Genomic DNA, 26,548 nt, shown 5'->3' with positions numbered 1-26,548 from the left:
TACGATAAATCTTCAGAGAATTCTTGCGAAAGTCCATTTGGTTTTTTTCGTAAATTCAAATGAATTCTTCTATAATAAACTACTCGAAACACTTTTATAAATTTGAGGCGGAATTACTGCGGAAGTATTTACGGAAGTTGGAGTAGTCATTGCTCCAGGAAATTTAGCGAAAAAGGCTACGTAAATTATTGCAAATCTGTCTCCGGCAATCCCTGCATAAATTCTTACGGAAATACAACCTTTATTTAAAAATTGTCCTATACATAATATGCATAGGAAACAGTAAATCATGGCCAATTGAATCCTGCTCTCTACAACTCTACTCTCTACAAGCGCAATGGATGAAAGACTGTGGGACAAAAGATCAAAAGGGCAAAACGTCGAGCGAACACATTTTAAAAATCTTCTAGTGTCTATAGATTCGGAAGCCTCCATTTGAGAGACATGAAGGTCTTTTCCCGAAGACTCGGAAGACTCCATTCAATAGGTTTGGAACCCTACTTCTAAGAGACCCGGAGGCCTTCTTTCAAGAGGCCCGGAAGCCTCATTTCAAGTGACGCGAAAGCCTCATTTTAAGAGGTTCGGAAACTTTATTTTAGGCTTTTTTTAAACTTCCCTTTTTATCTCCTTTTTTAAACCTAGGTATAGGCTCTTTTCAAAAGGTTCGCTTCCCCCTTAAAGTGGCACGGAATTGTTTTTTCAAGAGGCTTGGAACCATACTGCAAAAAGGTTCAGTAGCGTTCTTTCAAGATACCGACGCGTCGTCACTGTTTTAACTACATACTTAGAATGCTTGTAGAATAGATTAAATATATCTGAGATCAAAAAAACTAAACTATAAGAGACCTTTTTGAACGATTTAGTTATCCGACTTCCAGACACATTCTCACCCCCAGACCCATTGTCACCCCAGATAGCAGTACTCAGGAGTCTCCTTTTAAGTGGCTTGAAAACCACCAGAGACTTGTATCGTAAGTTTGCTTTCAAGAGGCTCAGAAAGCTCTTTTAATGTGGTTCAGAAACCTCCTTTAAGATGCTTGGAAGCTTTTTTTTAAAAGGCTCGGAAGACTTTCTTCAAGAGGCTCGAAAGCATAATTTCAAGAGGCTTGTAAGCCTCCTTGCAAGGAGCTCGAAATGCTGCTCCCAAGAGATTTGGAAGCTTCCTGTCGAGTGGTTTGGAATCCTCCTTTCAAGAGGCTCGGAATTCATTTATCAAGAGGCTTGGAAGCTTCCATTCAAGATACTCCGAATCCTCATTTTAAGTGTCTCGGAAGCCGCCAATCAAGAGGCTCGGAAATACCTTTTTAAGAGGCTTGGTAGACTCCTTCCTACTCGCGGAATCCTACTTTCAAGACGCTTGGAAGCCTTCAATAGTCAAAAAAGTTATGTATGAAGCTCCATGTATGAACTTAATATGAATTGGAAAGTTTCACAGAAAATAAAAATTTCAAGCAACTTTATGGAGAGCTCTCCAATCCAGCTGCCAATCCATTAGTTTTCAGGTCAATTTTTCATATAACTTATGAGCTACGCTTATTTTCATTTACGGCAATAAAGCAAAAAAACTAAGTTCTTATTTCCGGGGATTAAACCACCCGACGTTAATTTACAATGTTATGAAAACTCATATGTGAATATGTACGTTATGTGGAAGATATTGATTTGGAAAATGTATTGGAGGTAACCACTTTCCCTGCGATGGGACACGAACCCATGACCCTACAGTACGCTAGACTGGTGCTCTAACCAGCTAAGCTACGAAGGACCTCCGAAAGTGGTTACCTCCAATACATTTTCCAAATCAATATCTTCCCAGTCAACCACATATCGTATATGAAAGAGGAATTTTGTCGCATATGATGCTATTTATTATCACAATCGCATATTAGAAAATATGATTACTATCGCAAAAAATACTTTAGTATGGCATATTTACGATTGTATTCGAAAAAGTCGTAAATTTATATAAACAATATCAGTTTAATCATATTAGATCGCTAATGTCGTTAATACAGACGCGCGTTGTTATGCAAATCGCATATTGATGAGCGTTGTACGTATCAGATAACGTTTTCAGTTTTTCTAGGCATTTGTAACAAAGGTAAATATAATAGTAACAATGTCAAGTTTTTATTACTTATTAACTTAATTGGTACATACTTAGTTTTTATTTCTGCAGCTCGGTAAAAATCTCCACAGCCGTACGCCAGCAAAACAATTAACTGATATCCTGGCAAAAACGACGTTTTTCAGCAAATTATTTTGAAACTTTGACAGAAATCTCAGAAAAAAGAGTCAAAACTCAGAAAAAAGAGTCAAGTGGAAGTTGATACTCGGAACCTTTAAATGGTCTTGTTGTGTAGACAGTCTAACATAAACTTGCAAACGGGGTAAAATGGGTCAGCACATACTGAACGACAAACTTCAAATCCAAAAAATAAAAAAATTTCAGTGCTAATTTAATCATGTTGAGGGTAAGAAAGCAATACACGGACTTGTTTTCATGAGAAATTTCAAAAAGTTTTTTCATCAAAACCTACAAAATCTCTTTTTATTCAATAAAATAATTGAGCTTGAGCTAGAGGTTGATGACCATACATTTCGTAGCTCATAAGATTACCAGGGTTGTTAGAAGATCCTGAAATATTTCCCGCGTCAAATCCGCGCCATTTCCGCGCGACATGAAATCCAATCCGCGCCTAATCCGCGCGACTCACAATTAAATTCTGACACGTGAAATATCAATTTTGTTATCACAATTTACTGATCTTCTTTAAAGCTCTTTTTTATTTCAAATATGATTTTAAACTGCAACTTTACATATGTTTGTTCCAAATTGAAAACAGGACTAAGAAAACTGCAGTCAGTATTACAACTCTTCTTTCTAGATAGCCCTATTCACCACTAGAAGTACTGAAACTAAGTAAGCATAAACTAAACAGCCAACACTAGTTCAATAAGCATAGCTTTTTAGATGATGTGATGATGAGGGGCCCTCCTTAGCCGTGCGGTAAGACGCGCGGCTACAAAGCAGACCATGCTGAGGGTTGCTGGGATCGATTCCCGGTTCCGGTCTAGGCAATTTTCGGATTGGAAATTGTCTCGACTTCCCTGGGCATAAAAGTATCATCGTGCTAGCCTCATGATATACAAATGCAAAAATGGTAACCTGGCTTAGAAACCTCGCAGTTAATAACTGTGGAAGTGCTTAATGAACGAACACTAAGCTGCGAGGCGGCTGTGTCCCAGTGTGGGGATGTAATGCCAATAAGAAGAAGAAGAAGATGATTTTAGCATGTTTTGTTCTATTATTGTCAGTGGATTTTTTGTTGATCGAAATTTATACAATTCGGCTCAAACTTCTGTAAAACCATTATTTGATCGTTTTTACCGGAAATCCTGTAAAAATATCCGAAAATATCGCAAGAAATCCTTCAGAAATAACTTTTGAGAATCATTTTCTAATTTTTGAACAACTTCTGCATGTGTTGAACTTAATACTATGTTAAAAAAACACAATAATAAAGTTTTAAAAAAAACAACTTCTGCGAGAGCACTTAATAGCACTTTTGGATTTTTGGACACAAATCGCTATATAAACTAAGCTTTCCAACGATGTATTAATATTCAAAATCGGTGGTTGCAAACATAGTTTTCAAAAATAAATCCAAAATGGCGGCCATATTCAATATGGCTGCCTCCATTTTTATTATTGAAAATTGAGGACACACTCTTCCTCTTTCCAAAGATATGCTGATCTCTAAGATCGGTTGAGAAATGTTGGAGTTATGACACTTTTGGTGAGTCAAGAATTGACAAAAATGGAAGGGTCCATAAAAGTGATTTCGTATATAACTAAGGAAGGGTCCATCTGTCTGAAGAATTTAACTCGGATCCTTAAAATTCTTGCCGAAAGCTTTCAAATTAACATAAATTTAGGCATTTTTAAAAACCCCGTGCAAATAGTGGCCCGGTCTCAGCGAGAATTACTCAGCTGCTATTCCGTGATTAACCAGAACAATCGTAATTGCACAGGGATGGATGTAGCATGCGAGTTGCTTCCCAACCTCAATATGCATAGTCCTAGAGCTCTAAGCTTTTCACTGCCAGCCGAGTATACCTCTGCACTTGCCACGAGTTCATAAGGAATTTTATTGAAATTCGGGGGTTAGGTTCTATGGCAGAGATTCGTCTTGGTTAACGAGTTGCCAATGTGATAGGAATCAGTTCAATTGAAAGTAAAATCGAAATTTCATCCCTATGAAACCACAAACTAGTGCATGTTAAGTGCAGGAGATAATCTTTTCATCTTATACTTCATTCCTGATTTGTGTTTCCCCATACATTTTGTTGATTTTCAGCTACCATTCTTTCATGAGCTCATAGTAAAACATTCGAAACATGAAGTAACAGGTTCGATACAACAGATAGGAACTTCTGTGTCGCCGCTAAGCGACGAGCACCGTAAACTTGCCGAGCACAAGGTTGTTGTGAAGACTCTTTACTACTGCTACCAACTGGAAGTTATTTTCATCGAAGTAAACAATCGGTACCTCATTCTAACAGAATGTTAGAATAGTTAGTTGAAGGTATTATAGTAGAAGATGAAATGGTATGGACTCCATTTCCAGTTCTAGCGATTGATAGAACATGATAAGTATTATAGTGAAAGATACAAAGCAGGAGAATGGAACGGGCCTGGGACTGAACCCACAATCTCCTGCGCAGTGTCAAAAAATGTCATTTCATGTCATGGGACTAATATGCTAATAACTTTTTTCACAAGTCATTTACAATTATGTTTTCCATATAAACAGGACCAGAAAAGTTTTTGAAACAGTAAATTCCTCCAAATATCATATTGACAGCGTGAGACCCGAATTAGTGTCAAATGACATTAATGTCATGACATTCCGTGACATTTTTTTAATCTCGCTTTAATGGTTCATTCTTTATATTTAGCACAATGATCTGTTCGACAAAGTTCTAGAATCTTTTAAGTACTGTATGTTGATCAAAAAATCCAAACTGTAAATGACTATTGAAAAAAGTTATTAGGAAATTAATAATAGCAATACCATGACATTTATTTGACATTTCCCATCACTGCTCTTGCGTATGAAGCAGAAGCGGTAGCCATATGACCACAAAGCCCACCCATTTTATTCCATAAAATCATTGGCAATAAACCTATATATCTGTGTGTAGTTTGATTTTTTGAATAAAAACAATATTAATTGCAAACTTCAGAGATGATTCCGCTGTTTAACCCATCTTACCCCGGAATCTTTCGATTGACAGAAAAATAGATTTTTGATTTATTGGCTCAAAATGAACTAAACAGTAGGATTTTCGTTATTTCATTCGCTTGGATTACAGATTATGAGCTATTTTTATAGATCCATGATGAAAAGATGAATTAAAATGTTTTTCTTTTGAGACATTTTTTCTTAAATTGCGTTTCTCAAAGAGGGGCAAGTTTGCGCAAAGTTTTTCTTCGGATCCTGAAAGTACACCTTCCAAATATGATCTCCAACTAAATAACTCCGCAAGAAAAAGCGGGAAAAAAGGCTTGAATTTTCTAAATTTTTCTTCTTTTTTTAACTTTTCATTATTTTTTCCCCAGTAGATAATGTTTCTCTAAACCACGATTTGACAAAACAAAAATGCGCATAGGGGTTAAACAATTGTAGATCATTTGTTTACTTATGCTGAAAAATCGACTGAATTTTTAGGAGTTTTTAGAGACTATTAATTGAAAAAAATATTTGGAAATACATAAATTGTAAATTTTCGATTACAAATATCGAAATAAGCTGCATCCTGGATACCGGTACAATATATCATATTCCATTTCAACCAGAATACGGATATGGAAAGTTAGATCATTCAAATAAAAAGATATTTATTATTGTATGTACTATCATTCTATGGTAGCACTGGCAACATAATGTTGTAAACGTTGCTAACACTTAATTAGCATAAAATAATTAGGCCACTTATTTCAGCAAATTAACCTATTTCGGGTATATTTAAAAATTGTAACTCCTAAAACCAAGAATTTTGAAAAAAAATTATTTTATAACAAAAATATACTTTATTTCGTATACCACACCGTGTGAAATTTCCATGAATCTACTTCTTCTCTCGGTGACAGCTGGCGATCTTCACTTCACCTATGTTTATGCTTACCTCAACTTAAATTTGCTTTAACAATTATTGCCTTATAATCGGCTAATCAAAAATGCCTTACAATTTCAGAATATTAGAATGATTTTTTAACGCCCACCACGCTCTCATTCCTTGCCATAGAACCTTTTCCAAAACACAACCACCCTGCGCAAGCACTCATACACTCCCAAGCAATCCGATCTTCATGTTCTGCTCTGCAGCATTGCTTGGCTCCGTTCAACTCGATCAGGTTCCACAGGTTTTTTTCGACTTCTCTTTCACTCCCACTTCACCCATAAACTTGGCCCAACAGCAGAATCACTCCACCACATTAAAAACACCCGTTCCCTTTTTACTACTATGTGGATGTTGATGTTGGGCTTCACGCTTTCCTGGCTCTGCTGTTTCTTAGCAGAGCATTGCTCACCTCATAAGCAGCACTAAGTATGATGTTTATGTTTTGCGCCACAAACGACGACGATGATCACGATGACGACCACGACGATGGCGAAGGGGTCCGAAATGAACGCATAGAAAAATACCAAAAACGATTAATCGTGTCCAGAGGTTGTCTTCTGATGCAGAGGAGGATCGGTGGCTCCTTTCCGGGATCTTCACTCTTCAACTACCATCGTCGAACAAGTACCCCGATTGGGTCTCGATAGAAACTGTCCGTTCGCGTACCGTACGTCGTCTCGGCTCGAGGAGAATAAATTACATGAAGCGCACCATCATAGAATACCCGTTTCTTCGTTTGTACACACAGTCCCAAAACACACGTCCGTCGTTTCAGCGTCTGCGGTGTGCACGTCCGTTCGGCAGAAATATTAGAATGATACTAATGCACCTCGCTCGCGATGAATGGCTGGCTGCTGGTTGCGGCTCCGGAGCAAGAGAGATACTTCGAATGAGCAACGAAAACGAAACAACGTTGTTGGGGCCTGATGATGATGGAGAGTCACAAATGGAGAGTTGCCCCATACCTGGCCGGCCACCCACCGCGGGCGGCACAATCGGCATACCTATACAGATGGAGTAGCACAGTGGGTTCTCGTTTTGGGCGGACTAATCGGTAGTGGGGTTGTTTGAGTTACGATAATATAACAGCATTTGGTAAGGACACCTGCATTGTCATTAAAAACGACATGAACTGGTTAAAAAATAGCGATTGTCCAATTGACAAATGTATCATCTTTCGATTCGATAGGTACCGACAAGTCCTATGTCTAAAGCTGTGACGTTCAACAATGCAGAGCTTTGCTGTTTGAAGTTATCTACGTATCTATCTGGTTGTTGCAGGGTGAAATTTTGTGAGTTTTTCTTCAGGATCCTCTAGAACGGTTTAGCCGTGAACTGTATTCCGCAATCGCTTACGTACGCCGCAAGGATATCAAATAGACTGAAAAGCATCTTACACGAACCGTTGGTACATGTTGTTCACATGCCTGGGAGCTATTCGTCGACTCCCTCAGATGTGACCGGATGACGCTGGAAGTCGAAGTTGTCGTCTTCGCACGCTTGAAACCGACCCTAGTCGACTTGATGATAGTTGCGTCAGGACTGCTGATGACAATTACCCGAAGAGCTCACTTCCGCCACCATCAGATAGTCGGATAGTGAAGGTCGTTTGTTGTATGGACTCGTCGCTCGTGTTGTACGGACGCCACGTTGATCACCTTCTCATCAAGGAAATCCGCCAGTTCTATGATTTTGCTCTTAAGCGAGCAAGCGATGAACGTGTCAAGAATAAAAACATAATCGAAGCTGGTATTGAAACCGCGCAGCGGAGTAGCGAGAATATCGGAACCAGTTTATCCGGGGTGTAGAGCGGTGCAGATTCATTCGAGGGAACAGTTTCGTTCTCTGGTTGCCGATGAAATCCAGGATGGGGTCATTCAATGGTGGATGGAGCCGGTACTACTGGAGCTTGAACCGATGCAGCTACCACTGCCAGTCGCTTATGCGGTTCCAATGATGGAAAGATTGGAATCTCGTTCTCCTCGTTGATAGTTGGTGCATGGTGCCACCTTCAGGATTCTCAGGAGCACCGTCCGCTTTTGGCGTCTACAAGACGGTAGACTAGCCCAAGACTACGCACAGCAGCTGGAAGTGGCACTCCCAACGGAAGAGCAGCTAGGCGCAGCGTCTCTTGAAGATGGCTGGAGAGATATTCGATCCGCCATTGGTAGCACCGCAACCGCTGCACTTGGCACGGTGCCCCCGGATCTGAGAAACGACTGGTATGACGGCGAATGTGAGCAGTTAGTGGAAGAGAAGAATACAGCATGGGCGAGATTGCTGCAACACCGCACGAGGGCGACCGAGGAACGATATAAACGGGCGCGGAACAGACAAAACTCCGTTTTCCAGAGGAAAAAGCGCCAGTAGGAAGATCGAGACTGTGAAGAGACTGAGCATCTGTACCGCGCTAATAACACACGAAGGTTTTATGAGAAGTTGAACCGTGCAAGTAAGGCCCTGTCCATGGATAAGGGGCTTGACGTTGATATTTCAAGTGTCTTAAAAAGATTTTTATTTTTGTTTAATAGAGTGCTTTTTTCAAACAAAGGTTAAGTTCAACACTAAATTAAAAAATTAAGATATTTTTCCATTTTTTATATCTCCTTCACAAGAATATCGTTATTTTAATGGTAATGGTTTGAAAATAAGCTCCGTAGAGAAACTTTTATCACATCTTACTTAAATAAGGTCAACAGTTATACCAAACACTTGAGGTACCATGCCTCCAAGTTAACTAATGGTTAGTGTCGCACGATCTAACAACAACTGCCTATTGGTAAATTTGGAGGTGCCGGCAGGGCTCAGTAGGGGTCTAACTAACATAACTCTAATACTAACAAGACCCTGAAACAAACGCTTATCCAAATAAAATAGCATATATCTATTTATACTTGTAGTAGTAGCTAACAATAATTCATTTTGTACCCGTATAGCTGAAGTAGAATTTTAGTAGTGAAAAGTAGAATTTGTAGATTTACTAATTTGGCATTGGAGATAGTGAATGTATCTATTATATCTTCTCGATAATCTTTTTATTTTAGTCTCTCTAGCTGCATGGATCAACGCAAAAAAACTGTTTCTCTCTTCCTTCTATTAGGTTAGTTAGAAAAATTAGCGGATATATAGGGGACATGACTTAGTGTTTCTCGTATTAAGACAAATTCGATGACCTTTACCTTATAATAAAATAAATGACCGATAGTAAAATAAATGACTGAAATTTAAAGATATCAAATAAATAATAAAAAACGAAAATAAATACATGACCATCGGTGGACAGAAAGACAAGAGACAGAGTTCTGTTTAGAATAGTTAATTGAGATAGAGAATAACTAGTACCACTATTATTGCTACAAGACTAATAACTTGACCACTTACGGAAATGAGGATAGACCATATGATGCGTTCATCCACTATTATATTGAATATTGTATACCCTGAATCTGAATAACTGAATTTTAGACCTCATTATTTTAATAAATAATAAAGGTTTGAATATTAGAAAAGGGAATAGAACTTGACCAAAAAAAGCAATTACGGAACAACTGGACAGAAATTTTGTATAATGATCACTATTAGACTACTGAAACTTTAACATATGACATTACTGTGACTGATAGGATACAATTAACTCGACGACGTATTGACAAACATCCAATACACAACCGTGTTAAAATAAGGGAAGCTCTTCAATGTGTCCATTTATTACAATAGTACTTAAATTAATCTATTTTGAAACTACCCTACCAGAATGATATCATTACATCTTTATTCGAAATTGTTACTTGGAAATGGCAACAGTACCACCCGTTGTCAACATAGACTACTATTAGGTATTGAATGTCGGCTCCAAGTAACTAATAATTAAATTTACATGTTAACTACTTATTCAGAAAACATCTATATACATGTTGAGCTTCCATTATTTGTTCGGTTTATAATTGACAGACTGTAGATAGAAAGAATAATGTATCGTTATGATCACAATACAAACCCAGGCCGCAGTGACCTAGTGAGCAACATAGCTTGAGTCGTCTGCTAGTATTGTGTATCACATGGAGAGCCCAGCCGAGATACCAGTCTATTAAGACTACAACTGGTCAACTCTCGAAAAAAAAAAAAAAGTTGAACCGTGCAAGTAAGGGCCTGATATGTGTAAGGACATAAACGGGAACCTTCTAAAGGTGGCGGCAGCACTACGAAGAACACCTGAATGGCGATGTGGCCGACGAAGATGGCGGTATGGTGATGAACCTGGGAGAACGTGCGCAGGACATAATTTTAACGGCTCCGGATCTCCAGGAGGGCCCTCCTTAGCCGTGCGGTCAGATGTGCGGCTACAAAGCAAGACCATGCTGAGGGTGGCTGGGTTCGATTCTCGGTGCCGGTCTAGACAATTTTCGGATTGGAAATTGTCTCGACTTCCTTGGGCATAAAAGTATCATCGTGCTAGCCTCATGATATACGAATGCAGAAATGGTAACTTGGCTTAGAAACCTCGCAGTTAATAACTGTGGAAGTGCTAATTGAACACTAAGCTGCGAGGCGGCAATGTCCCAGTGGGGGATGCAATGCCAATGAAGAAGAAGGATCTCCAGGAAATCCAGGAGGAGATTGGGCGGTTGAAGTTTTGCCGCGGGAGTGGATGGAAGGTGTCGTGTGTCCCATCTACAGAAAGGAAGATAAGCTGGATTGTAGCAACTACCGCGCAATCACCTTGCTGAACGCCACCTACAAGGTACTCTCCCAAATGTCATGCCGTCGACTAGCACCAATAAGGTACCAGTCAAAACGAATAATGCAAGAGATGGCGTTTTTTCAATGGTAGTAAAATCGAAATTTCATCACTATTAGACTACTAATCAGTGCAAACTAAGTGCAGGAGATAATCTTTTCACCTCATACTTCATTCCTTATCACTACTTTCTTCTAAAACACCACCATTTTCCGTAAATTTGCAAAAATACCTGATTTTCCTATACATTTTAGCGATTTCCAACTACCATTCTTCCATGAGCTCATGGTGAAAATTGTGAAAATCTCAAAACATAGAGTAGCAGGTTTAACAACACAGATAGAAACGCCGGTATCGCCACTCAGTGACGAGTACCGTAAACATGGTGCATGGAAGGTTGTTGTCTACACTTTTTACGGCTGCTGCATCTTGGAAGTAAATGTCATCGAAGTCAACAGTCGGTCCCTCATTGCAAGAGAGTTCATGGGGCAGTACCAGGCGGGATTTAAGACAGAACGCTCTACTACAGACCAGGTGATCGCCGTACGTCAGGTATTGCAGAAATATCGCGAATACAACGTGCCACATCATATATTTATCGACTTCAAAGCCGCATATGATACATTCGATCGGGACCAGCTATGGTAGTTAATGCACGAAAACGGATTTCCGGATAACTTGATACGGTTGATCAAGGCGACGATGAATCGGGTGATGTGCGTAGTTCGAGTTTCAGGGGCATTCTCGAGTCCCTACGAAACGCGTAGAGGGTTACGGCAAGGTGATGGTTTTTTGTGTCTGCTATTCAACATCGATTTGGAGGGAGTAATACGAAGGGCAGGGATTGACACGAGTGGTACGATTTTCACGAAGTCCGTCCAGTTATTTGGTTTCGCCGGCGACATTGATATTATGGCACTTAACTTTGAGATGCCGTGCTCCTTAGCCATGCGGTAAGACGCGTGGCTACAAAGCAAGACCATGCTGAGGGTGGCTGGGTTCGATTCCCGGTGCTGGTCTAGACAATTTTCGGATTGAAAATTGTCTCGACTTCCCTGGGCGTAAAAGTATCATCGTGTTAGCCTCATGATATACGAATGCAAAAATGGTAACTTGGCTTAGAAACCTCGCAGTTAATAACTGTGGAAGTGCTTAATGAACACTAAGCTGCGAGGCGGCTCTGTCCCAGTGTGGGGATGTAACGCCAATAAGAAGGAGAAGAATGTTGAGAGGATGGAGGAAGCCTACATCAGACTGAAAAGCGAAGCTAAACGGATTGGACTAGTCATCAACACGTCGAAGACGAAGTACAAGATAGGAAGCGGCTCATGAAAGGACAACGTTAGCCACCCACCACAAATTTGTATTGGTGGTGACGAAATCGAGGTGGTTGAAGGCACACTGGTGACCTCCGATAACGATACAAGCAGAGAAATTCGGAGACGAATCATGGAAGGAAATCGTACGTACTTTGGACTCCGCAAAACGCTCCGATCGAATAGAGTTCGCCGCTGTGCCAAACTGACTATCTACAAAACCCTTATTAGACCGGTAGTCCTCTACGGACACGAGACCTGCACGATGCTCGTGGAGGACTAACGCGCACTGGGAGTTTTCGAAAGGAAAGTGCTGCGTACCATCTATGGTGGGATGCAGATGGCGGACGGTACGTAGAGGAGGTGAATGAAAAACGAGTTGCATCAGCTGTTGGGAGAACAATCCATCGTTCACACAGCGAAAATCGGAAGACTGCGGTGGGTCAGGCACGTAGCCAGAATGTCGGACAGTAATCCGGGGCATCATGGCATCATCATCTGACCATCTGGCATCACGTTGGCGTCTTCTTCTTCTTCTTATTGGCATTACATCCCCACACTGGGACAGAGCCGCCTCGCAGCTTAGTGTTCATTAAGCACTTCCACAGTTATTAACTGCGAGGTTTCTAAGCCAAGTTACCATTTTTGCATTCGTATATCATGAGGCTAACACGATGATACTTTTATGCCCAGGGAAGTCGAGTCAATTTCCAATCCGAAAATTGCCTAGACCGGCACCGGGAATCGAACCCAGCCACCCTCAGCATGGTCTTGCTTTGTAGCCGCGCATCTTACCGCACGGCTAAGGAGGGCCCTCTCACGTTGGCGTGGAACGTGCATATTGGTTTACGTCGCATTTTCTACCGTTCCGAGAGAGAGCTATCATGATGTTGATTTAGATGTTGAGAAATTGAGTGAAAATCGCTTATGCCGGGAATTGAATTGAAGTATGCCGGACAAGCAATCGTTGTGACTGAATTACGTGCTACACCTCGTTAATTTAAATCAAATAAAAGCTTTTTTAACCCTTTTGTTACCGACAGGGTACCCGGGTACCTTTTTCGTTTTCAAGTGAAATTTTTTTAGGGCTCTAATCATCGCAGGAAATTGAAACTCCGTGACATCTTCAAACTCGGCAAAATTAAGGTTTGGGTGGTACTAAAATGAAAATCCAGTAAGGGAAGCTTGGGGAGGGGCTTCTGAATATTTTAACCCCGTAACGTACCGACAGGGTACCCGGGTACCCACTTTCTGGTATGACCATAACTTCGTTAGTTTTCAACCGATTTGGACAATTACGTTTGCTAAGGATTAAGAAATTCATCCTCTATCCGTTCCATGTCACATAGGACCGATCCGGATTACCTGGTTACCGGAGTTCCGGATTTGCTGGAACATGTCTCAAAAATGGAGAAGTTGATCTTATAGAATCCAAATGATGATTTCTTGTACTCTGAGCTACCAGTTTCGCAGAAAATTCGAGGATTATGACTTCCCAACGTATTAGGACCACGTGATCATATGGACTCGGAACGGACATCCCGGAATAGGTTCCCGTGGGCCCTATAGTGGCCGCAAATTCATTTCTGGCAATATGGGTATCAAAATTCTTGAAATTGTTTCGGGAACATGTGATTCATAAAGTTGAAACCATAGGATGGATATGAACCGGAACGGTCATTCTGGAACAGGTTCCCGGAGGGCCCGTAGTGGCCAAAAACTCATTTAGAATAAACCCTAGCAATATGCGTATCAAAATTCTTGGAATTGTTCCGGAAACATTTTTTTCCATGTAGTTGAGACCATAGGATGGATATCAACTGGAACGGTCATTCTGGAACAGGTTCCCGGAGGGCCCGTAGTGGCCAAAAACTCATTTAGAATAAACCCTGGCAATATGGGTATCAAGATTCTTGGAATTGTTCTAGAAACATATTTTCCATGTAGTCAAGACCATAGGATGAAACGGTCATTCTGGAATAGGTTCCCGGAGGGTCTGTAGGGGCCAAACACTCATTTAGAATAAAGCCTGGCAATATGGGTATCAAAATTTTTGGAATTGTTCCGGAAACATGTTTTCCATGTAGTTGAGACCATAGATTGGATATGACCCGGAACGGTCATTCTGGAACAGGTTCCCGGAGGGCCTAAAGTGACCATTAATTCATTTGGTAGAAACCCTGGCAATATGGGTATCAATATTCTTGGAATTGTTCCGGAAACATGTTTTCCATGTAGTTGAGACCATAGGATGGATATCAACCGGAATGGTCATTCTGAAACAGGTTCCCGGAGGGCTCGTATGGGCCAAAAACTCATTTAAAATACACCCTGGCAATATGTATGGGTAATAAAACTCTTGGAATTGTTTTGGAAATATGTTATCCATAAAGTTGAAACCATAGGATGGATATCAATCAGAACAGTCATCCTAGAAAAAGTTCCCGAAAGGCCTTTAGTGGTCACAAACTCATTTAGAAGACACCCTGGCATCAAAATTCTTGGAATATTTTCGGAAACATGTTTTTCCAAGAAGATGGGACTGATGTTGGGTCATCAGGCTGAATGGCTGTTAGGCCGAATGGTTATTGGGTCGAATGAGAAATGAGGAGTGAATAGTGAGAAGTGGAAAGTAAAAAGTGAAAAGTGAAATGAGAGAAATGAGAAGAGAAAAGAGAGAAGTGATTTTGTCACTCCCCGATTTTATCTACCTCCGACTTTATCACATTTTTGACCCGATTTTATCACGTGACGCTTTTGTCAAGTTTTTGACCCATTTTGTCACCACAAAAAAATTTGAAAATTTTAGTCGTTCTTTTTATTTTTGTAAACTATCCAGCAAACACCAATGATACTTACAGCGCCTGTGGTTTATTATAAATCATTTCTGAGTACCAGTCAAGAAAAAGTCTTTTTGACAAGAAATAACGGAAAAAGAAGATAGCAAGTGTTTCTTCTAAATAAGGGTCCCCTCGGAAACCTGTTTGAGAATGACCGGTCCATTGTCAAACCATCTTATGGCCTAATAACCCAAAAGATCATGCTTCCGATACAATTTCATGAATTTTGATACCCACATTGCCAGGGTTTCTTCAAAATGAGTTTGTGGCCACTTTAGGCCCTACGGGAACCTGTTCCCGGATGACCGGTCCGTTGTCAAACCATCCTATGGTCCAATAACTTATCAGATCATGCTTCCGAAACAATTTCAATTTGATACCCATTTCATTTTGATACCCATTTCCCAGGGTTTCTTCAGAATGAGTTTGTGGCCACTTTAGGCCCCACGGGAACCTGTTCCAGGATGACCGGTCCGTTGTCAAACCATCCAATGGTCCAATTACTGATCAGATCATGCTTCCGAAAAAATTTCATGATTTTTGATACTCACATTGCCAGGGTTTCTTCAGAATAAGTTTGTGGCCACTTTAGGCCCGACGGGAACCTGTTTCCGGAATAACAGTTCCAAGATTAATTCATAAGATGGTCCTGTAACGTAGTTAAGTTATATTCTTTAAATTTCCAACAAAGTTTATTAGTCATAACGCAAGAAATCTTCATTTGGTTGAATATATATCTTCAATTTACACATACTTTGGGACTTGGCCCAGTTAATCCGGAATTCCGGTTACCAGGTAATCCGAATCGGTTCTCTGTAACATGTATCGAATAGCGGGTAAGTTCCTGCATCCGTAGCAACCAAAATCGTCAAAATCGGTGAAAAACTGACAATGTTATGATCATTTTAAGTCCGTGGGTACCCGGGTACCCTGTCGGTAACGTAAGGGTGTTTTTTTGTCGGTAACAAAAGGGTTAATGGCCCGTTAACATATTCGCTAATTCTAGCGGACAATGCATTATCCGACAATACTAGCGTGAAATTAGCATAATGTAAACGCTTATTAGCGAGGACAACTCCTGTTTATATTGCGCTAATATCGTGCTAGTATTGTCGGATAATGCATTGTCCGCTAGAACTAGCTCATATGTAAACGGGCCATAAACGATGTTAAGCAAGAATAGCTGATAAGAAAATTATTTTGAGCTTTTTAGTGGAATGTTTTCGCCTGTCATAAGACGAGTTTGAAGTCGAGTCAAGTACAAGACACTGAAGACGGCCTTACTGTTGAGGTCGAAATACGTATCTGTCAGGATACAATTAAGTGGTGGAATTCAATGGGATTGTTTAAACTCGTCTTATGACAGGCAAGAATAGCTATTTTTAAGCAGACGATTGACGCCGCTAACCGCACGGCCATGAATCCCATATTCGTTGTTTATATATCTATTCGATCCGAAATTTCATAAGGATTTAGATTATGTAATAATATGCATATGTTTACTGATGTTTGCAAGTTATTTTTTCACAAAAAACATTTAAAAGTACTTCAAAATATTTTAACGTCACGCCGGAATGTGTTACCTGCATTCCAAGACGTGCAAGATTGCAGAGAACCATTATTTTGAAAGTTTAGTTTTCCATGAATTTGATGGTCAGGTACGTACATGTTTAGAGCTGCGATTATACTCGGTGTTCCAAACCAAAAGATGGATCGCTACTTGGAATTTCTGAAAAAAGATATTCTCGGCACGGTATTCTATCGGCAGCAATCGTAAACAAATCCATTTAAAATGTTATCAACAAAATATTGCGTAAATTTAATTAAAAAATAACCTTTTGATTGCAGAAATTAAAAAAAAAACAGGAGTATTGATTAAAAATTCACACTTGCTCAAATTACCCCAACACGATGCTTATATTACCCCATCAGCTCTTCATCAGGTTGAAAATAGAGTGTTTTGAACAACGATGAAAATGTATTCTTGTAAATACGTGTGGCCCCCTTTTCCCATAATACGTTTAACATGCGCGTATCCGTTCACTACCCAGCCGTCCACATTAACTCCCACCCTAGATTACTAGAATTTGGAATTTTCTCTGATTTGAACTTCAAATATGCATGCTCATCATCTCGACATCAGTAATTAGCCTTTGATATAAAAAATATTTGCAAACAGATAGGTAAGCTGCTTTAGTGGAATTTCAACGACTTCCTCCAGTAGCACTTTATAATGAACATCAATTTCCTTTTCCTGAAGGTGTTGTCATCCCCCGCATGTGACTTCAAACTGAAAACATCTACTACCTACCTCATTGTACAGATTAGATCGGCAGTATTGTCTGTTTGATTCCTCTTCTATGTGGTTGCTTAATCGCACACGTGAAATGAATTTTTTACGGGATTTGGCCACCCTAGGGCAACTTCACCAGTGGTCTACTCTTGGTCCAAATGTATACCACATTTGGACCAGATCGAAACCAGAAGCGTTCACACCAGTGGTCCATCTCGTTTGATATAAATTTTTAGTGGAACATGACAGATCGGCCGATAATTTAAACGGAAATTGAAAATATAACCTGCAGGTATGCATGGAAAATGATTCAGAATTATTACATTTTAATAAAACAGTAATATCAAGCAAATGATTGTATCTTTAAATGAAACAAATTTAAAAAAGCACGACTTAAACTTTGCAAACGCACGCATTAGAAGCTTTGAAATTGCTATAAAATTTTTGGGACATAATTTTAGTTTGAAAAGATGGTGGTGGCTGGCCCCATGATTACTTCCGGTCTTTTACTATACTTAGTATAGTAATAGTCAAGCATTCGTTGTACATATGACTAATATGGGGGGTAAGCGTGATGAAATGATGTAGAATTTAAAAAGAAAACGAATGTTAAGACCGAGTGCCACTGGATGACTCCAAATGGGCCAGTATAATGTGGGGTAGTCAGGGTTTAACTAAATTAGCTAACAGTATAACTTATTTTGCCACGCAACAATTTCAGTATAGGTAATTTGTTTCTACGAATCAAATTCCTAAAAGTTAGGTTTTCAGCATTACTTAGCGCAAGAGAGGGTTTAAACTCTGCGTTACATTGCTTTTTTTTCCGATTCGGTGCGTTATCATGAGTGATCAGCATTGTTTAACGCGAATGTCAGCTGGGATCGCTCAAAGTGTAAGATTTAGTGTAATTATTTTAATTATTTTTATTTTTTAGGCATCAAATGTTAGGAGTATGTTTACAGCGTCACATAGCCCAGGAGAGGGTGTAATGCTCTGCGTTGTAATGGTATAGTGTAGGCCGTCCTCGATTGGGGTCCTGTGGGTCGCATGTAGTGGCTGTGCTCGGGGCAGTTGTGTGTTGAAAGCGGTTTTGGGGCAGTTAGGATTGAGTTTTAATATAAACAGATGTAGGATTGAACAAGACATAACCTTCAGGGTTCATATTGTGGAGACTATTGACAGCCAAAGCGTTGAGGATAAGCTTTTAGTTAGCCTGGAATAGAACTGAATTAATTTATCCGATTTGGAATCCTAGATTGAATAGTAGGTATATATGGACAATAATAGGGGTAAGGGGTAATACAAAGAGCAGGGATTAACACGAGTGGTACAATTTTCAATAAGTCCGTCCAGCTATTTGGCTTCGCCGACGACATAGATATTATGGCACGTAACTTTGAGAAGATGGAGGAAGCCTACATCAGACCGAAGAGGGAAGCTAAGCGAATCGGACTAGTCATCAACACGTCGAAGACAAAGTACATGATAGGAAGAGGTTCAAGAGACGACAATGTGAGCCACCCACCGCGAGTTTACATCGGTGGTGACGAAATCGAGGTGGTAGAAGAATTTGTGTACTTGGGCTCACTGGTGACTGCCGAAAATGACACCAGCAGAGAAATTCGGAGACGCATAGTGGCTGGAAATCGTACGTACTTTGGACTCCGCAAGACGCTCCGATCGAATAGAGTTCGCCGCCGTACCAAACTGACAATCTACAAAACGCTCATTAGACCGGTAGTCCTCTACGGACACGAGACCTGGACGATGCTCGTGGAGGACCAACGCGCACTTGGAGTTTTCGAAAGGAAAGTGCTACGTACCATCTATGGTGGGGTGCAGATGGCGGACGGTACGTTGAGGAGGCGAATGAAGCGAGTTGCATCAGCTGTTGGGAGAACCATCCATCGTTCACACCGCGAAAATCGGAGGACTGCGGTGGGCCGGGCACGTAGCCAGAATGTCGGACAGTAACCCGGTGAAAATGGTTTTCGACAACGATCTGACGGGCACAAGAAGGCGAGGTGCGCAGCGGGCAAGGTGGATCGATCAGGTGGAAGATGACTTGCGGACCCTCGTGGTTGGCGACGTGTAGCCATGGACCGAGCCGAATGGAGAAGACTCTTATAAACCGCACAAGCCACCTCGGCCTTAGTCTGAATAAATAATAAAATAATGGACAATAATAGAAACTATATACAGTTATCGTATTATTAACCTTCCTAGTGCATTGGGGTCCATTTCGACCCAAGCAGATAAAAATCTGAAAAATTCTGACTTTTCCTAACTTGCGGAAATTAAGATTCCCTGAGAAAATCAGCTTCCAGCGACATCTAAGAGGCGCCACAAAAAAAGTGCCACATTGTGCATTGGGGTCCTTTTGGACCCAAGAATTCATCTCGATCACAAAAACTCAAATTTCAACCGATTTTTGATCTTTAGGCACCAAACGAAAGCTGTAGGTTCCAATTACTAGCCCACGGAGTGATTCATCCAAATTGACCACTATAGTCCCCGGGGAACGGGGAAAGAGGTACTGTTTGAGCTTCTCAATTTAGCGCCAAATTTTCGAGTTTCGTGTTATGAAACATAAAATTGCTTGCAAATATGTTCTCTGATGATCCCAACTGTATTTGCTATATTGTATATGCCATTTCTGGGTAAATTTACCCCTCGAGCGGTCATCGGAAAGCCCTCTAGAAGATCCGGAACTTCCGTAAAATTGGCCAATTCAAAAAGTTCATCTCAGAGCTCCGCGATTTTTTAAAAAAACTTTCAATCTGGTAAATTGTGGGTGCAACAAACAGTTAAATTGTTCTGTGACCCTCAAATGTCCCAGAAACGGTCCTCCGAAAGATCCGGAACAACCGTAAAAGTGGCAAATTCTAAAAGTTCATCCTAGAGCTCCGCGATTTTTTCGTAACCATTCATTCTGGTAAATTGTGGGTGCAATCAATAGTTAAAGCCTTCTGTGACCCCCAAATGTTCAAGAAACGGTCCTCCGGAAAATCTGGAACATCCATAAAAGTGGCCAATTCTAAAAGTTAATCCCAGAGTTCCGCGATTTTTTCGTAACCATTCATTCTGGCAAATTGTGGGTGCAATCAATAGTAAATGTCTTCTGTGACCTCCAAATGCCCCAGAAATGGTTCTTCGAAAGATCCGGAACATCCGTAAAATGGCCAATTCCAAAAGCTTATCCCAAAGCTTCGCGATTTTTTGTCAACCATTCATTCTGGCAAATTGTGGGTGCAACAAACAGTTAAAGTCTTCTGTGACCCCAAAATGTCCCAGAAACGGTCCTCCGGACATCCGGAACATCCGTACAAGTGGCCAATTCAAAAAGTATTTAAGAATAGATCCTCTAGACAAATGACCTTTACGTGGTGAGTTGTTTTCTGGATTGACAAACCTTATTCATTCTGCAGGCCGGTTTGTGTGTTTTGACTTTCTCAAAGATTTTTTTATTGGCCACGCAAAATTTTAACAACTTTTCATAGCAATGACGAAATGCTTTCGTTTTTTCACAGCACAAAGCCATAAATATGCTTTTTTTTTGTTGGGGCGTAGAACCACTGCGTCCATTGAGTTGAACTTTTGTGGTATACCCCTGATTACTCTTAACTATGTATTCGCATCTTGTAGGTTGATCACCATTTGTCAAGTAAACAATCTAAGACGCGTCTTTTCCCAGTCCGGTATAATTGAATATAACATAAATATGCTTAATGATCTGTACTGATGAAAATGTCAACATGCCATCAAAGTTTTAGGATATTTGGATTTGAAGTTATTGCCTCAATATGGGGACAATTGATGCCTCATTAGTTTATTTATTTTATTTCGTCAATCAACGTAGACTAGTACATACACATATACATACATGTTTGTTTTTGTAATGCTATAGTATGAATAAATAATAGTAGTTTGCCTTTCTCGTACAACAAAGTTGTACCGAAAGGCTATCATTTAACTCCAAAATCGAAAACAGAAAAAAAAGAAGTCTCGGAGACCCATGATATTATATACCAATCGACTCAGCTCGTCGAACTGAACAAATCTCGCTTAACTTTTCAAAAGGACCTAAGTAAATTTTTTTTCATGAATTAATTTGAATAGCGCAATCAATAGCTTTTATGTTGTTATGTTGATTGCGCTATTCAAATTAATTCATGAAAAAAATGTTACTTAGGTCCTTTTGAAAAGTTAAGCGAGAAATGTCTGTCTGTCCGTGTGTATGTGTGTGTGTGTGTGTGTGCACACGAAAACCGAAAAACATTAGCCACTTTTTCATATAGTAATTCTTAACCGATTTTCTCGCAACAAGTTGCATTCGACAGAGGACAAAGCCTTGTTGATCACTATTGAATTTGATAACGGTCGACCATTGCGTTTAAAAGTTACTAAGAAAATGGAATCGAACTATATAAGCTCCATATAATGTTGGTGTCTTGGCTAAATGCGAGAAAGGCAGTATCACCACTCGGTGAACTAAGTTGTTTTTTTTAGTAAAGTGATGTATAATTTTGATTTTGAGGCTATTGAGCTATATAAAGCTGAATTTGTAATGTTTGTTCTTTAAAAATATTGTCTAACGTTATGCAGAGATATTGTTAAATCAATGATTTCGCAGTGTTGATTGTAAACGGCTATCATTCGGTTGAGAGGCCCAAATTTGGCGTAATTTGTTCGGCAGTGGTTGGTTATGTAAAGGTATGTAAAAATTAAATTTCGATAATTCTTAGAGAGTCTGTGAGGAAATCGCGTATGTTCATTTATTTTTGTTTGTGATACATTGGAAATCAGAAAAAGGGATCAAGTCAACCCAGTCTCCACAAGTAGGAATTTTCTAGGACGTCTGAATGTGCACAAAACCATCCTCCGGGAGATCAAGAATATCAGTGAAAATGGTCAATTCTAAAAGTTCATCCCACAGCTTTGCTAATTTTCGCTTTCATTCATATGGGTGAATTATGTATGCAATCAATAGCGAAAATCCTCCGTGATATGCAATGACAATAATAAAAGTCGAGTCAAGTACGAGACACTGAAGACGGCCTTACTGTTAAGGTCGAAATACGTATCTGTCAATTCACATAGTGGAATCAAATCAGTTGGCGGAATCAAATGGAATTGTACAAACTCGACTGATGACAAGTAATGACATTCCACTATCTAGCTATCTCAAAATAATTTTCTTATCAATAATAAAAATTCCTTCGTAAAATCCGGAACATCCGTAAAAGAGGCCAAATCCAACAGTTAGCGTAACAGATCATCATTAGCCAGCGACGGCGGCGTGGCGGCATTCCTCCTTGAATTCCTCCGAAGCTTCTCCAGAAGCTCTTCTGGAAGTTATTCAAGAACTTCCTCCGGAAGTTCGTTCAGAAGTTCCTCCGGTAATTCCTTCGGAAGTTCATCAAGTAATTCCTCGGAAAGTTCCTAAAGGCATTCCTCTGAAAGTTCTTCTGAGAATTCTGTGTGTTCTTCCGCAAATCTCTCCACAAGTTCATCAAGTAATTCTTCGGGGAGCTGCTCCGAGAGCTCCACCGAACTTATTCCGGAAGTTTCTCCAGAAATTCTCAACGAAGTATGAATCCGGAAGTTCCTCCGTGAATTATTTTTCGAATCGGCCACATTCACGGATGTTCCGGATCTTCTGGAGTACCATTACCGTACAGTACCGAAAACTTTTATTATTTATTGCAAACACAATTCGCCAGGATAGGTGGTTACGAAAAAATCGCGATGCTCTGAGATATTCTTTTGGAATTTAGCACTTTTATGAATGAACTGGATCTTCCGGAGGACCGTTACTTGAGCACTTGGAGGTCACAGACAGTGTTGGGAAAAACTCAAAATCTCAAAACTCATAAACGATTCAAATCACTCGTGAGTTGAAACGCACCCAACTCAGCACCTAAAAAATCATGGCAAAGTTGAATCATCCATTTGAATCATCGTAGGTTTTCTTTTGTTCTCATTCGTAAAATAACAGTAAATTAAAGTTCAACACATAGAACAAAGGATACTCTTGCGTATGTAAACAATAAATTGCCCCCAAATTGATTATAAACACTTTTTAGAGCGAAATGATTTTTTGGCAAATGAGTGAAATGATCCGTTTTAGCATGAAAAACTCAGACGTGATGCATTATTTAAAAATCGCAAACGAGTTAGTTCGCGCGGGAGCGCTCAATGATTGAGTTTTATGAATGATTTTACCAACACTGGTCACAGAAGATTTTCCCTATAACTGAAAACTGAAAACTGAAAACAGCATTGTGGTTAAAAATACCATATTGATAGTTTAAATTAAATGCACAACACCAATTGATTTGTGCAGACTACATGCTGCATTAAATTCAAACGAATTATGTAGTAATTTTTACCATGGTTGCGAAATAAACAAACAAATGTCAAAAATACCATAAGACATAGTTATCTTGACCAAAATAAATTGTTAAAGAAACAAACATTTTTTGCATTTAAAAAGATAATTGTGTAGTAAATTTAACTGCACTTGTTCGTTTTTTTTGGAATTTTCTAATAAGCAATAATAAATGCAATACTCAATTATTTATTAAACATATTGTATTTAGTATTATAAACGTTTAAAGAAATATCTCGTTGAAAATGGATCTTTTCGCCGAGCTTTTTCCCATAGCGGCGCAGCTTTCTCCTCCTTCCGCAGCTTCGCGTAGGAAAAAATATCTCCCTGGACCATTTCACAAGACCGCAAGATATTGCTCCGTTACATCATGTCCTGCATTGAAAAGCTCATTTGAATTAATCACAAAACTAGCACCAAAACATTCTTACCTTTCAAAATAAAATAAACTGATGAATCCAGTTCTAATTATCGGTCATATCTTGAAGCTTCCACTTTTTTCATTACGCCGCATAAAGAAACAACGTTTTGCGATATATTTGTATACCCATGGATACAACAAATACAAACCATTTAACATTTAACTATCGTTTTGTGCACTCACTTTGAAATAAAAATTATCGAATAACAAAATAATTAAAATTGTTTACAATTTTCAGGCGAAAAAGATGACGTGTATTGTTGGAATAAAATAGAACGAGTGAACAGGAACAGGTATTGTTATTTTTACCATGTTCATGGTTAAATTTACGGTGGCAGCATAGTGTTTTTGAAAATAATGTTGTTATTTCGACAACACAAGAAGTTGTTATTTTTACTACACGATCATAGTTGAATTTACTGCATACTTAATTTCAGTGTATTAATTTGCCAGAAGGAAAGGTTACGAAAAAAATCACTGTGCTGAAGTTTTGGGATTGTCCACTTTTACGGATGTTTCAGATCTTCCGAAGGATTGTTTCTGCGACATTTGTAGACCACAGAAGACTTTCACTATTGATTGCACCCACAATTCACCAGAATGGATGGTTACGAAAATATTGCTATTCTGGGACATTTGGAGGTCACTGAAGACTTTCACTATTTATTGCACGTACAATTTGTCAGAATGGATGCTTACGAAAAAATCACGAAGCTCTGGGATGAACTTTAAAATCAAAGCCCACCGAAGGGGCGGTTACCCTCCAATACCTTTTCCGAACTAAATCTGTCACATGCTGTACATATGCAAAATCAAGTTTCAGACACAGAATGAATGGTTATTAAAAAATCGCGAAGCTCTGGGACGAACTTTTGGAATTGGCCATTTTACGGATGTTCCGGATTTTCCGAAGAACTATTTCTGGGGCATTTGGAGGTCACAGAAGACATTTACTATTGATTGCACCCACAATTTTCCAGAATGAATGGTTACCAAAAAATCGCGGAGCTCTGGGATTAACTTTTAGAATTGGCCACTTTTACGGATGTTCCGGATCTTCCGGAGGACCGTTTCTGGGACATTTTGGGGTCACAGAAGACTTTAACTGTTTGTTGCACCCACAATTTGCCAGAATGAATGATTATCAAAAAATCGCGAAGCTCTGGGATGAACTTTTGAAATTGGCCAATTTTACGGAAGTTCCGGATCTTCCAGAGGGCTTTCCGATGACCGCTCGAGGGATAAATTTGCCCAGAAATGGCATATACAATATAGCAAATACAGTTGGGATCATCAGAGAACATATTTGCAAGAAATTTTATGTTTCATAACACGAAACTCGAAAATTTGGTGCTAAATTGAGAAGCTCAAACAGTACCTCTTTAGCACCGATTCCTCGGGGACTAGAGTGGTCAATTTGTATGAATCACCCCGTGGGCTTGTTATTGGAACCTACAGCTTTCGTTTGGTGCCTAAAGATCGAAAATCGGTTGAAATTTGAGTTTTTTTGATCGAGATGAAATCTTGGGTCCAAATGGACCCCAATGCACAATGTGTAACTTTTTTCTAATGCATTAGGAAGGTTAAATATTCAGGATATGTTTTTAGTTAAGTTAAATAGCAAATATGCATGTATGATAACCATTAATAAGGCAGAATTATAAGAACTGTATTTTTGTCTTTGTAATAAAATTAATTACTTACTAATGTTTTGCGGGCCGGCGAGTGAAAGTGGCCCAATTCTTTTATCTACCTCTTTCCAGACGACCAATGATGAAGAATTCTCCCTTAACTTTTCAAAAGGACCTAAGTAACATTTTTTCATGAATTAATTTGAGTACTGCAATCAAAAGCTTTCATGTTTTTCTGTTGTTTGCGCTATTCAAATTAATTCATGAAAAAAATGTTACTTAGGTCCTTTTGAAAAGTTAAGCGAGAATTTACTTCAAGAAAATCTCATAGTTCCGGTATCAGCAGTGGTATTCATAACTAATACTACCTACAACCACCGTCAATACAGTAAGTCTGTGTTCACAACGAGATTACTTCAAGGACAATCATGGGCGTAGCCAGGGGGAGGCAGGGGGGGGGGCGTCGCCCCCCCCCTTTAATTGTGAAAAGATGGAACGGGTACTGAAATGAATTCCCTCAAACATGTGCACTTTACGATCCAATCATATACAGAAATAAGTGGTTGAAATTCAAAAAATTCCCAAAACTTATTAGGGCATCCAGGATCCAATATATGAAAGTTCAAAACAACTCGAAACATTTCGGGCTCATAAATTCTCCTTGAAATCCTTCTAGAAGCTCCCCTGGGAACTTCTAAATTCCTCCGGAAAGTTATCCACAAATTCCTC

General features: G+C 39.5%; 2 protein-coding genes across 2 annotated transcripts in view; both read right to left on the bottom strand.

Moving 5' to 3' along the window:
• Positions 1-7,001, bottom strand: part of LOC134223839 (uncharacterized) — a 480,585-nt gene extending 473,584 nt beyond the window's left edge. Inside the window, exon 1 of the mRNA XM_062703055.1 lies at positions 6,599-7,001. The gene's annotated coding sequence lies outside the window, so the exon portion shown is untranslated. The remainder of the gene's footprint in view (positions 1-6,598) is intronic.
• Positions 1-26,548, bottom strand: part of LOC134223840 (uncharacterized) — a 532,543-nt gene that overhangs the window by 399,016 nt on the left and 106,979 nt on the right. The gene's annotated exons all lie outside the window — the stretch shown is intronic.

The sequence above is a fragment of the Armigeres subalbatus genome, chromosome 3 (genome assembly GCF_024139115.2).
Source record: "Armigeres subalbatus isolate Guangzhou_Male chromosome 3, GZ_Asu_2, whole genome shotgun sequence".
In the NCBI taxonomy this organism is placed as follows: domain Eukaryota; kingdom Metazoa; phylum Arthropoda; class Insecta; order Diptera; family Culicidae; genus Armigeres; species Armigeres subalbatus.
This window is presented reverse-complemented; position numbering and strand designations above follow the sequence as displayed.